The sequence below is a fragment of the Oryctolagus cuniculus genome, chromosome 16, assembly GCF_051225735.1.
Source record: "Oryctolagus cuniculus isolate XC-2025 breed Fujian yellow rabbit chromosome 16, ASM5122573v1, whole genome shotgun sequence".
Lineage (NCBI taxonomy): Eukaryota > Metazoa > Chordata > Mammalia > Lagomorpha > Leporidae > Oryctolagus > Oryctolagus cuniculus.
In genome coordinates, this window is record NC_142882.1 from 62,729,002 (window position 1) to 62,741,297 (window position 12,296).

The following is a 12,296-nucleotide window of genomic DNA, read 5'->3' on the forward strand; positions in this document are numbered from 1 at the left end:
TTCACAACTTCCACTGTTGCTTTGATACCCAAAATAAGAGAAAACTCATAAACATTCCCACAGTGACTTCCACATCTATAGCAAACATCATAAGCAGTTCTGAACTTGTTCTCTGCAGCTGGACTTGGCCTTGGAATATCACATCATGTACCAGCAATCACATGGAATTGGCACAGAAGCAGAAACCCAGTCCCTCCCTGGCCCAGGACATCCTCTATAGAAGAAATGCACAGTGCTCGCTTCGGCAGCACATACACTAAAATTGGAACGATACAGAGAAGATTAGCATGGCCCCTGCGCAAGGAGGACACGCAAATTCGTGAAGCGTTCCATATTTAAAAAAAAAAAAAGAAGAAGAAGAAGCAATGCACAGGTACAGTGGGTTGTGCTACCTTGGGATCCTTAACTTATGGATCACCCTTTGGACCTATGGAAAACAAGGATTTGTAATAATTTACCCCTCTCACAAAAGTTATCTAAGAGGGAAATGTATTCGAAAGCCTATTTGTCCTAACTTTTGGAAGGTCCTCCAAATTCCAGAACTCCCCTATAACTGCACACTCCTGACTGCAGTAACGTCACTTTTCAGGAGGAGGGTGCTGTCAACAACCACTATTTTCATTACTTGGCACAGGGCTCTCATCCATGGTTGCACATTGAAATCATTAGTGCTGAGTCCTGGTCCCTCCCCTCAACCCAGAGCCTCTGCTGTAATTCATATGGGGCCCGGGGACTTCTCAAAGCTCCCCAGGTAGTTCTAATGGACAGCCAGCCTGAGAGCAACTGTCTTAGCACTTCATTTCCATTGCCAAATAAGTATGTTTGCATTAAACAGTGCCACCTTATAATTGGCTAAATGAACATGTTAATAGAATTTCAAGAAGGATGACTCCCCAGGCAATATTCAAATTTTACTACTCTCTTTCAAAATGTCAATCTCAATTTGATTTTGGATTGCCTTCCCTCTGTAGTTTTCCCAGCTCTATTAAATGGAACAATCCATCCAATTCAATAAAAATCCAATTATTTTTATTGAATAATTTTATGTGATTTTAACACACATTTTTCAGAAGCACCTGTTCATATCCATCCATAATTCATCTCAATTTCACAAAAATATGAGATCACCTTGGAGCAAATGTAAATTTCTGCTATTCTGAGATTTTATGATCGTTTCTAGCAAATATACTTCTCATACCCATATAGTCACGTTTTTACTTTCCTAGGTTAATAAAGACACAGATTAGCCAGATAATCTAAAAATGAAAATGTCACATCCCCTTCAAATATCACATCTATCCCAAATGGGACATATTTTTAACTAATATATTTTTGTCTTTACATCTTATCCAGTGCAAGGATAGATTACCATCACAGATGTCGATGGCTTCTGGGAATACAGGGATGGTGGTAGCTCCCTTAACACACTTCCCAGAAGTTACTGCGCATTAAGGGAGCTTTTTAAAGTCTCCATGCTAGATCATATCCCTAATTCTGTATGTTCTGGTAGTCAGGCATTTATAAATCTTTGTCAAATTCATAAACTCTCCCAGATGATTCCAATAAGCAACAAAGTTTGAGAACTACTATTGACAGTTCACTGTGAAAGCTTTATTGATCTGTAAGCAGAATAAATTTCTATATCCCATGCTGTTTTTTTTTTTTTTAATCTGAGAAGGAGGAGGGGGAAGAGAGTTCCCCTCTACTAGTTCATTCCCCAAATGCCCACAATGCTTGGGAATGGACCAAGACCAGAGACAAGAACCAGGAACTCAATTCAGATCTCCCACAAAGGTGGCAGGAACCCAATTACTTGAGCCACCATTGCTGCATCCATTGGTCCACATTGGCAGGAAGCTGGATCTAGAAACTCAGCTCAGCTATTCCATCAATGAGGAATGGAGATGCCTTAACCACTGGGCTAAATGCCCACTCCTCACAAACTGTTTTAAGAAAAAAAAACTATTCATATTGGAGATATTCGCACATACAAGCAAAATTTGCATTTAGTTCTCTATGTTCAAACAAGGTTTCCTTCAAGAATTGATCTGCTTTTCATATGACATAAAACTTTATTAAATCTTTTGAATACTTAGTAAAATTGAACCCTCTTTATTGTAGACCTGGGATTTTTCCTATAATTATGCAGTTTTTTGTGTTTGCCTTTGAAGTCTTAGTTATCACTTCTGTTACATGAATGACTATTTTTAAGTGATCTCATTTTGATCAAGAGTTTTGAACCTTTGATATTCTTGACAAATTGTCCCAAAATAAAAATCTAAATTAAGTGTCTTTGATCTAGAATTATCTCTGAAATTTTTAGTTGAGCCCCGGAAAGCCTCAAAGGAGAGATATGGACCTAATAAGACTTATTTGTTATATTAAATTATAAGGAAACAAAATAGTAATAATGTTAAACCTTCATTGAGTTGTATTCTATGAATATGTAGTTAATATGCCTAAAAATTATATGAACTTTAGAGAAATCTGGTAGTCTTAATGTAATATTTTCAGTCATAATTCTAGTTACTAAGATGTTATATGCAACAAAAATATCTAATTATGTCACTGTTGTAATGAACTCTCATCAGGTCTTTAATCACGGCCATTTTGAGTCTTGTCATTTGACAGAGTTAATTGTTCACCATTCCTCCAAGTGTTTCATATTTAAGGTTCATGAAAAGACTTTTTTTTTTGGACAGGCAGAGTGGACAGTGAGAGAGAGAGAGAGAGACACAGAGAAAGGTCTTCCTTTTGCCATTGGTTCACCCTCCAATGGCCACCGCTCCCGCCGCGCTGCGGCCGGCGCACCGCGCTGATCCGATGGCAGGAGCCAGGTGCTTCTCCTGGTCTCCCATGGGGTGCAGGGCCCAAGCACTTGGGCCATCCTCCACTGCACTCCCTGGCCACAGCAGAGAGCTGGACTGGAAGAGGGGCAACTGGGAAAGAATCCGGCGCCCCGACCGGGACTAGAACCCAGTATGCCGGCGCCGCAAAGCGGAGGATTAGCCTAGTGAGTCGCGGCGCCGGCCTCATGAAAAGACTTTGATATAGTTTTTTTGTAACTTTGAGATACTATCATTGCAATGGGTAAGAATTCCTAGAACTCTAATGGAGAGACTGATTGCTCAAAAGACAGCTAATCCAACGTCATGCAGAACAGGAATTGATTGAATACTAGGGAAATACTTTGACTTTCATGCTGCATCAGCCAGTGCTGAAACTGTTGAGATGTGCAATTTGAATGAACTCTTTAAGATTGATCCAAATTAAATTGTCTGTGGTGGCCTGTTTAATGGGCAGTGCTTTGCACCTGAATTGGAGAAAGGAAGTAAATTCAATGTTAAATATGGCCTCATAGATGGCCTGGACAGTTGCCTGATCCTTCCTCAATCGTTAAAGCTTTCATTGTTACAAGTTTTGCATGCCATAATTCTAATAGACAAAAGGAAACAAAGTTTAGAAATATATTGGTGTAGTGTCTGTTCTAGGATCGTTGAAGTGGTGAATAATCATTGTTCAGTTGTCAAAACCAGAGTGTTGGGAAAATAATCAAGATTTCAAGTGGTAATTTCTGCTACCTGATGAAACTTTTGACCATTTACAAAGGGATTTCATTCAATTTCCACCTTTATTGGGATATGAATACTCATATAGACTTAAAATAATCTGTTTATACAGAAGCTTTCGATGCAGGAAATTCAATGTTATAACATTAATTAAAAGATTATTGGTGGGGCTGGCACTGTGGTGTAGTGAGTAAAGCTGCTGCCTGTAGTTCTGGCATTTCATATGGGCACGGGTTCGAGTCCCAGTTGCTCCACTTCCAATTTGGCTCTCTGCAGTGGCCCGGGAAAGCAGTGGAAGATGGCCCAAGTCCTTGGCCTCTGAACCCACATAGGAGACCTGGAAGAAGCTCCTGGCTCCTGGCTTTGGATGTGCTCAGCTCCAGCCGTTTCAGCCATCTGAATAGTAAACCAGTGGATGGAAGACCTCTCTCTTTCTCTCTCTCTCTCTCTCTCTCTCTCTCTCCTCCGTCTCTCTGTAACTCTGCCTTTCAGATAGAATAAATAAGTCTTAAAAAAGAAAGGTTATTGGTGGTGTCCTTTATGATGCGTCTCTGGAGAGATCTCCAACAGAAGACTATTTTATCAGGTCAATTACGAAGTAAACAGGGTGTTATAAACACCATGCCATTGCTTGTGCCCCTACTGTCCTCAATGTTTTGGAAAGATTGAAATGATAAATAATACTTTTAAATTGAAATTGGCAAGGTCAATTGGTTACCTTGGCCAAGGATACTATCATTGGCTTTAATGGATGAGATGGTTACTAGAAGGGCTATGTCCTTAACAACAGACTCATACGTATGTCTCGTTCTCCTGATTTGACTAAATACTTCAGGGCTTTAATGCCTTTGCCAAAGTACTCTTTCACCAGGTAAAGGAAGCTCTTTAAAATCCATCAACTGATGGTAACAGACTCCCCACAGTATAGAACTTGAAAACAAGGTCTTTTGAAAGTGAAATCAGAAAGACTTCACTAGACGCCCATTCAAAGAGACTCTGTGAGGTTCTTCTCACCACCCACCCAGCAGTCAAGCCTGAGGGTCTCAAGCCTTGGGTACTGTAAGAGATCCCCTCCAGAATCCTGGAACTGTGCACCTGTTGGAGACTTTAAAGTAAAGATGACCAGTGAAAACTTCCACAAAAGTAGATGACTTTCTAGATGTAGACAACTTCTCCGAAGATGTCAGAACAAGACTCTCCATCCTAGTGACATCCTTTTCCCTCCTAATTATTTTCTTGCTTTCTCCTGACAAGATAATGCTATTCCCAGACATCACCATTCTTGAAGACATTTCTCATTCCCTGTTTTAACTCAGTTATTGGGCGTTAGATTACTTACTAGTGAAAGAGGGAAGAGTTTATGCGAGTAACATTTTTGTTGAGCATGGATAAATACAGTTACAATAAAACTAACAAAGAGGCTATTTGGTTAAAATGGGTAGACTCCTCATCTGGCTCACTTTTTGATCTATTTGATTTTAGTTGGTTTGGTTCAAGGGGATCCATGCTCTAAACTCTTGGTGTTATCCTGCTAATAGTCACAATAGTAGTGTTGTCTTCTCTCAAAGTCTTCAATGTCCACATGCAGCCATTAGCAGAATGGTTTCTTCTTGACTTGGATTAACAAGAACTGAAAGGTGTGATCGTGAGGATACTGTAATCTCTGAATTTGGGGCTGAGACTGGAAGTCTCGGATGATGGTGACTGAGATGCCTTAAGTGCCCTATATGAAAGTGTGATCAAAACTGGAAAATTGTTAAATAAAATCTTGTAGGAGGCCATTGATTAGACTAACCTCTTGCACTAAGCCCAACACACCCAACAAATATGAAATTTAATTACAGGAGCTGAGCTTTACTTAATTGCAGAAGACTCTGTAATCAATCAAGCTGTCTCTATATCTCACTTCTGCTTTCTATACATTTCAGATCATATTGTTGAGGGCAGTCCTCAGAGCCTGCTCTGGTTCTGAGTTGCCAACTTTTCAAATGTTCTTTGCTTTGTTTTGCTTTTATTAATCAATTCAATAGGCCTAAGAATCTTCTTAACAAGACAAAATTAAAATCGTTTCCAAGAATAAAGTTTTTAACTATAAAAATAAATTGCTTATATTTCTCTTATAAGGGATAGTCATTTATTGGCTTAATTAACAAAGCAGTTGTACATGGTTTCACGTTCATGTAGCACAATGCATTAAAATGTACTAGCATTGAAACTTGTGTAAAGGTAGTTGTGGAAATTGTCTATTATATTTTTTCTGTGTGTCTCATTTGTTTGATCATAAAGTGTCATTTTCTTACTTGTTCTAACTGAATAAGGCTAATGAATACTGTAATCTGTATTGAAAATATATCTAAAATCTACATTGTCATGAGTTGTTTTTTAAAAATGATTGCAAATTGTTTCATTCCTGATTACACAAAATTTTTGGTTGGTTTTAAATAAATTTTATAATTCTAAAAAAAAAACTACCAGATGTATTTCTCTTCATTAAACTCTGCTAACACACTTACCACTTACATAAATGCAACAAACCATCCAAACCACTTTTTCCTTTCTTAATCATATACCAGTGCCTTGATTCTCCCTTCAAGTAGTTGCTTTATATCATTCATCCTTGTATAGTTAAAGCAGACAGTAAGGGAATTTGAATAAATTTTAAAATACTACTTGAGGGGCCGGCACCAGGGACTCATTTGGTTAATCCTCCCATATGGGCACTGGGTTCTAGTCCCGGCTGCTCCTCTTCCAGTCCAGCTCTCTGCTGTGGCCCAGGAAGGCAGTGGAGGATGGCCCAGGTGCTTGGGCCCCTGCTCCCACATGGGAGACCAGGAGAAGCACCTGGCTCCTGGCTTCAGATCGGTGTAACTCCAGCCGTGGTGGCCATTTAGGGGGTGAACCAACGGAAGGAAGACCTTTCTCTCTGTCACTCTCTCTCTCACTGTCTAACTCTATCTGTCAAATTAAAAAATTTAAAAAAATAAAATACTATCTGAAAACATAAAATGTCACTGATGTGTAAAATAAACACAAAAAGTGTAAGAACAAGCTACTGATACACTTGATTAATATATCAGGATGACAGACTTTGGACACATTATCTGGATAAGTATTTGCAGGAATGTGTGCCGATGGAGGGAATTTATACAAATGTATAATCCTGTGATACTAGTATTCTTCACTCAAAATGTTTAGAAGCAGAAAGTAGTATCTGGCATACTTGCTTTCTTATCAAGTCACAGCATTTTCAAACAATTTTCTTTCCAAATCAATATTTGCAAGTTTTTAATAAAATAACCTGTGCTCTCCCCTGGTTTAAGCTGCAGTGTGGAAGTTCAGTGACCTTCCATTATTATAAGAATCAGTTTGACAACAGGCTTTTGTCACTGCAAAGAGAAGAAAAATGTCTTCGTAGAATTTTTTCCCCTACTAATTTCCTCCCCTCCACTAAGTACCCCCTGAGAAGCACTGAGACATTCTGGAACACGCAAGAGAAGTTCCTCAGGAATAGGTTCCATCAGACTGAAAAATCAGCTTTCTAGTGGAGGAGAATCATCTTATTGAACAAAGATCTGAGGAAGGGTTAGAAGAGGGACCAAGTTACATTCTAGGCTAGTTGAATTCTGCTTGGAAGAACCAACCTTGCTTTCAATCTCTGTGCCCTGGAAGCTGGGAAGCTTGATTCTAGCCCAATATAATTGTGGTCTTTCACCTCTGATCTCTCATCTAGGAACAAACAAGGTACTAAGATACCTGTAGTGCACCCAGAGCTAGCTCATCAACAAGACCGTCAGCCCTCTAAAGCCACAGGTTCCACGTCCACGGATCCAACCAAAATATCCCCCCAGATTGCATCTGTGTGGTCACGTACAGGCTTCTTTTCTTACCATTATTCCCTGAGCAATACTGTATAACTATTTACATAGCAATTACAGCATATCGGCATTATAAGCAATCTAGAAATGATTTAAAGAATATGGGAAGGTGTGCACAGGTTATTGCAAAAATTACAAAATTTAAATCAGTGACTTGAGTGTCCTCAGATCTGGGTACTGGATGGGGGCAGGAGGACAACCCTGGAGCCAACCCTTCGTGGATGCTGAGAGATGACCGCTTTCGCTCCTGTGTCTGAAGCTTTCCATTTCTTCCACAGCTTTCAATTCATATACTTATTGTTTTTCTGCTCTGAATGCTTTAATATAGAAACTTTTAATAATATTTTATCATCACTGTTTTATTCAAGATCAGTGCAAACTATAATCAAATTCATAATAGCCATTTGGTACACATAAGAAAAGACCTAGGACTGAAAATCAGACGGCCTGAATTCAAGTTTTCGCTCCCTCACCAGCTGCTGTGTGATCCTGAGCGAGTTCTGCGGCCTCTCCAGACCTGAGCTCAACCACAAGATGAGCCATCTCACGTCTTCGAGCACTTAGAGGAGGTGTGTCGACCTCTTTAGGGAGTTGAGACCTCCTTCAGTGCTAAAACCATATGATTTGGGCTTACAACTGTCTCATACACAAAATCTTTGTGCTACACTGCATGGATTGGCCATTTACAACTCCCTCATCTGTCTGTCTATCTGTCTGTCTCTCTCGTCTTCCTCAGTTATGGGATGGATTCCTTTATACCTCTGTGGGATGACCTTGTAACCAGCTTCTAGCCCACGGCATGAGTTGAAGTCTCCACTCATGGGAGAACTCCCAGCAAAGCTTTATAGAAAGAACAGAGCCCACTGCGACATCCCTGCCCCCATTCTTCTTCCTCCCATCTTCCTGTTTATGATGTGGTCTTCAGCCTGAGGCCACAGCGGCAGTATTTGACCACGAGACACAAAACAGGACGACTAGGGTTAGTCTCTAGTGCAGTGGAGCAAAGGGACGAAAACGGCTTGATTTACAGAGGCACCACCGGACTATCATCCCTTTGCTTTTATTTTATTTATTATCTGAGAGACATAAAAACAGTTCCAAATACCTTCAGCAGCCAGGGCCACATCCCAGTCCTTGAGCCACTTCCGCTGCTCCCAGAATCGGCATTAGCAGGCTGCCGGAGTCAGGATCTAGAGCTGGGGAGCAAACCCAGCACCCTGATGTAGGACGTGCGTGTCTTAGTCCCCTCTGCCTTTATCTAGAGCTTCTGTGACACCCATAGTCAAGATCCTGCTCACCCCCAGCCCCCTGACTTTCCCAAGCGGAGCGGATCATGGCCGCCACCGTGCCATGGCCCTTCCTGGTACCCTCTCCTACTGGTGCCCATGGCCCTTCCTGGCAGCCTCTCCTACTGGTGCCCATGGCCCTTCCTGGCAGCCTCTCCTACTGGTGCCCATGGCCCTTCCTGGCAGCCTCTCCTACTGGTGCTCCTATCTCATCGTGCTCTGGTTTATGCAGTCTTGCCTTTGAACTAACTAAACTAAGAGCCTCCAGGGGCCAGTCATCATGTCTTCTACAGATTTGTCAAATAAAGCTTTGAGCCTGGTACATAATAGATGTTCAATAACTTGCAGTTTAGTTATTTAATTTTGGACCAGTACATTACCTGGTTACTATTTCATCATTTGGTACACTCAGTATTTATATAGAAGTGATTGGGAACAACTGGACCCATGTTGGTTGTTTTATCCACAGACTCTAGTTCTGAATAGTTCCATAGACACCTCATTCACCCCTAAACACGTTACAAACTTACTTTTTTTTTTTTGACAGGTAGAGTTACAGACAGTGAGAAAGAGAGACAGAGAGAAAGGTCTTCCTTCCATTGGTTCACCCTCCAAATGGCCACCATGGCCGGAACTACGCCGATCCGAAGCCAGGAGCCAGGTGCTTCCTCCTGGTCTCCCATGCGGGTGCAGGGCCCAAGCACTTGAGCCATCCTCCACTGCCTTCCCGGGCCACAGCAGAGAGCTGGACTGGAAGAGGAGCAACCCAGACTAGAACCCGATGCCCGCATGGGATGCTGGCACTGCAGGCAGAGGACTAACCTAGTGCGCCATAGCACCGGCCCCACAAACTTACTTACAAAAGAAGTTTCTTTCCAGAGTAAAATCTACATCAAACTCAACCATCCTCCCACCTTTGTTCAAGTACATGAGCAGCCATAGGATCGATTGTGGATTCATTTATCAAATTACTGAGAAAGTGATACGAATAAGATCCTGAAATTCATAGGAATGAAAAAAGAGAGCTTTTCACAAACAATGCTCAGTAAATGTTTCTTATGCCTGGAGGTGTACGTTATGCCTTTCCTGGGACAGGGTATTTACAAACTGAAGACACAGAAAGAGATTAATTTTTTCTGATCTATTGGATTTCTTGGTATAGCACAGAAAAAAAACATTTAGAACCACAGATTATGTGTGTTTTTAAGGCAAGAATTATCCTAAAAGGGTCAAAAAAGTAATTGGGATGTAATAGGATTGTGTGAGGCTACATTAAAGCCTGCAGTCATTCAGTGTATGACAGTTTGCAATGAACCCTTAAAATGTCTATCTATCTAGGCAAATTGGAGCTGATTCAGTTAAGCTTAAGAATGCTCAGAAAATTAATATTTTAGTGGCCCTCATCCACTGAAGCTACGGATAAAACGTCTGTCTCAAGAAAACTGATCACCCAGTGAGAAAGGAGCATGGCTGAGAAAAACATTCTAAGAGTGATTCGCAGATGGAATTCACACTTTGGGCCTGTATTATCATATAATTATCATACAACTATATCATAAAATTGATTGCTTTTCTTTGGGGAATTTACTCTCCTTTTCCCTGTTCTACTTAAGTGAAATTACTTGAAAGGGAATTTCAAACCCCCCACATAAAATAAATATGTCACTACTTAAACACATTGGTAAGAGCCTTACATACCAGAAAGTGGGAAATAAATCCCATCAAAAGTCATGGGGAGGGGGGAGTGGAAGAAGGGGGATGGGCAGAGAGAGAAAGGGGCAGCCTTGGCCTGTCCCAGGGCACAGGAATTGTTCACTGAACCCATCTTCCCTCTCAGTGCCCGGTGCCCTGTGCTCGTCCCAGTGCTGAGATGGGGTCCAGGCTGAACACCTAGGGCAGCACTGTGTGTGTGGCGGGGCCTGGCAGAGCCATGGCTATGGGATGGTGCTGCGGGGCTGGGCTCCAGGGCCACGCTGGCCCTTGGCCCTCTACACAGTTCTTCTTGGAGGCTGTCCTGAAAACAGGAATTAGTGCCTTCCAGATTAATTCAGTCTTTGAACATACCAACTAGTGGACTTGCACTGTACCAACAAACATGGAGCCTTCCTTTGTCTTGCTTAGGAGAAAAATGCTGTAATTGTTGTTACTAGTTGTGCAACTGCTGCTGCTTATGAGATGGAGCTATCATTTACAAAATGATAATTTTACATACAATCACTTATTAAAAATTTTTTAAAAAACTAGAAAGTTCTTTAGTTCACTCTTGGTCTGGAGAATAAGAATGCTACTTAGGTAAAATATAATAATATAAATTGTAGGCTAGACTAGGTACAACAATTATAGAGAAAAATATTTTTATAAGATTGCTGATATGACCTCTTATTTGCTTATTAAAATCATTTTGGTGTAAAGTGATAAATCCAATATACACAGTGTTTTAAAACAGATAAAGAGGTTAACTATATTTTAAAGTTATGGTAAAATATTTAAATTTATCATTTATTTTTATACTTATGTCTCATATGTCTAAATATAGTCATTAATAAATTCTTCACTGAAAACTGCTACATGAATAATACATAAAATTAGTAGGAGAGTTGAGTTTTTCCATAGAAATGACTGCTATTCAGTAGGGTCTGTGCCCCTCACAGGGTTACCCTTAGGACAGGCTACCTCCACGCCAAAGGCCCAACATACGCCAGAGAAGCTGAGGAGGTGAAGAGGAATCAGCTACAGTAAACACTGTCTCCAGTGTCAGCAGGGAGGGAACAACTTGAGAGGCGGGACCGTGAGCTACAAAAAGAGGGGCGGGGCCTGTGAGCCACTAAGAGAGGGGCGGGGCCTCTGTCTTAGAGCAGACCCTCTGGACTTGAGCTCCTGTCTTCACAGCCTGGCTTGTCACCTGCTCCCTGACATTGCAGCTGGTTACAAACACTCCTTACTCGTCATTTTGTCTTTCATAATTGCCTATATCTCACTTGACTGACACATCCTGAACAGACTCCAAAATAGGTAATCATCATCATGTCAGATCAGTCAACAACTCCTTTTACAACCAAAGAAATCTTGGGTCCTGACTTGTCCAAATACAAATACAGTTCTCTAGAAGCCTCCTGACAGGCAGAACCTTGGAGATGATAAAAACCTCAGCTGAAGATAATGTCACAGAACACCAGCCTCAGATGAGATCTCTCTGGGATGATCATACAGCCAAGTTAAAAAGAGATTCTCCCTGAGTTATGCCTGAACACAAGGCACCCAAGAGCCCTGGGGAAGCCCCCACAAGAATCAAACATCTCCTCCCACTGCCACTTTGCCAAGTGCATCTGCAGTTCCATCCCATTTTCCCCTGTCCTAGGTAAAAACTATTAAGTTCTCCATGCGTGGATTTTATCTCACTTCCTGAGAGCATCCAACTCAGGAAGGAACACTGCTTTGTTAAGCACTCACCAAGCCACCACGCATGGGTAGATGCTTCCTGGTTTCCACAGGAGGGTGGTCTCCTTTGTCCAACAAGCAGCACGTGCAAACTTTTTCCACTCTAGCTGTGCTCCTGGGGAGCTGTG

General features: G+C 41.3%; 1 non-coding gene across 1 annotated transcript; it reads left to right on the forward strand.

Annotated features, from left to right (window-relative positions):
• The first annotated feature begins 232 nt into the window (after window positions 1-232).
• Window positions 233-339, forward strand: LOC127492709 (U6 spliceosomal RNA). Its single transcript, XR_007922406.2, has one exon. It is a non-coding gene; the product is annotated as a U6 spliceosomal RNA (small nuclear RNA).
• The last annotated feature ends 11,957 nt before the right edge of the window (window positions 340-12,296 follow it).